General features: G+C 45.1%; 1 non-coding gene across 1 annotated transcript; it reads left to right on the top strand.

Moving 5' to 3' along the window:
* The first annotated feature begins 385 nt into the window (after window positions 1-385).
* TRNAS-AGA (transfer RNA serine (anticodon AGA)) lies at window positions 386-467 on the top strand. The gene has a single exon. It is a non-coding gene; the product is annotated as a tRNA-Ser (tRNA).
* The last annotated feature ends 1,752 nt before the right edge of the window (window positions 468-2,219 follow it).

Here is a 2,219-nt window from a genome sequence, read left to right on the forward strand (position 1 = left end):
GGGAAGGGTGCAGTAAAACAAAGTCGCAGCTGTGTCCAGTCCCTGTTCATTGTTACCCTAAAACAAACAAGCAGGTGACTAATAATTTTAGTTCCAGTGCATTACTAATTGCTTTCTATTTTTCTGGTTTTATTAAATACAAAAGATTTTGTATTTCTTCAATATCTAGCTTCAATTAAAGCTAGCGTTCCAAATGACTTGGGGAGGGGTGGGGGGCAATCATATATGTTTGGCTAAATGTTTGCACCAAAAAAAGAGACCGATATGCATAAATAATGAAGAAAGGTTATTTCATCTGAAAGTCTGTTCTCATCTTACAAAACTTATTACGCCTCGTTTTGTGTTCTTTGTTGTCTATACTCTAAAATACCCTGTTTAGGGCCGTGTAGTCGTGGCCGAGTGGTTAAGGCGATGGACTAGAAATCCATTGGGGTCTCCCCGCGCAGGTTCGAATCCTGCCGACTACGGGGTGAAGGGGTTGTTTTTTCCCTCCTCCCAAAGAGAGGGGATGGAAACAGAGCACAGTGTCCTTGGCTAAATTTGCCAGGGCAGAGCTGCACAGCAATGGCGATGGAACTTGACATCACCTTCCATTCTCTGAAAGGTGCGTGATCGCTGCTTTCTCCGCGTAGCTTCCGAGCAGGTGTGGGAACCCCCCGCGCGACTCCCTCCCCGACAGAAATGGCCCTCTTCCTTGTTTTGCGGTCTTGGGTCAGTGAAGGATTCCATGGAATCCGTGGTTCAAGTAGGGTTTCTCTTCGTTAGTAAAGTGGTGAGTATTTGGCCGCCGTTCGGGGCAGTGCGGGAGACCGGTCTTCAGATTCATCTCCAGGGAAGGACATGTTTTGTAGTCAGTCACCGTTTTACACTTATCGGCAATCGTGTTACTGCTTAGGGTTCAAGTACTGTATGCCACCTTTCTTTAACGTGAAAGCTGCAGAACTCATGGGTGCCTCAGATTCTGCGGCGCAGCTGCCGCTCCCCTGTCTCCTGGGCGACCGGCCACTGCGGGGCTCTGGGAACTGCAGGGGACCCACACCTCCCCTGCTCTCCTCGCTCCCAGTCCGGCTGCGCTGACCAAAACATTTCAGTGCCATTCTAACATATCAAAGCCACAGCTACTTTAAGGCCCAGAGGAGAACCTGGGTTTAAATCACAAGGGACTTGGAAGACTCCTTGGGAGCTAACAAGAATATGGTTGCCTGGTTCTGCCTCTCATTTGCATAGTAATAGGGCCATATGCCAAGAAGAAGATCGAAAAGGCCCTTTAAATACTTCAAGCCCTTCATCCTCTTAGACATCACACCCTGGAATGATGGTGCCGACCTGGCGCAGCGAGGGGCGGGGGGGAGGGGAGGGCGGGGGCGGCGCTGTGTGTGCTCCATCCAGCTGCATTGGCTGATTGACTCCAAGCTGGTGCCCCTAGACTCGAGCCTCCACAAGACCAGTTGTGTTGAGGTCAATGGCAAAATGGTCACACACTTGCGGAAAGAAGACACCCCCAAGTTCCAGAAGCATTCGAGGGATGTCAACATTGCTCCTTTCAACAAAATCCGAGGCTCCAAGCAATGTGTTTGTGGATGTATGTTAGATTTTATGAATTTTTTCTGAAAGGAGAAAAAAATTGCTATTATAAAGCCATGGCAGTCAAGACAATGTGGCACGTCCTAGGATGGATAGCTAAACATTGGAATGGAAGAACACATCCTAAATAGACCCGCTCATACAGTCATTTGATTTAAAACAAAGGTGACCATGCAGTGCTTTAGGGAAAGACTATTTTTTCCCCAATAAATTGAAACAATAAATTGGTGGCTCATTTGCATATAGCTATGGAAATAAATGAATTACAACATACACAAAACTCAATCACATGAAATGTATATTTAAACATGAAAGATAAAGCAATAATGCTGCTGAAAGATAGCTTAGGATAATTTCTTAATGACTTTGGAGTATGCAAGAATTTCTAAAACAGAGCAGAAAAAGCAGTCACCACAAAAGAAAATATTTATGCATAAATTAGACTTCACCAACATTGGAAAATTTTGTTCATTACTACCTACCAGTAAGCAAGTACAAGGCATATCTTGGAGAAGACATTTATATTTACATTACAGCCTAACAAAAGACCGTGTTCATAGTCAAAGTTTTGTTTTGAGTGAATGGCACAGGCAATTAATTACAGAGGATGGCAAGTTCAGATCTGCAGAACAGGT

Source organism: Pteronotus mesoamericanus, unplaced genomic scaffold (assembly GCF_021234165.1).
Source record: "Pteronotus mesoamericanus isolate MK-2021 breed Mesoamerican mustached bat unplaced genomic scaffold, CSHL_Meso_final scaffold_99, whole genome shotgun sequence".
Lineage (NCBI taxonomy): Eukaryota > Metazoa > Chordata > Mammalia > Chiroptera > Mormoopidae > Pteronotus > Pteronotus mesoamericanus.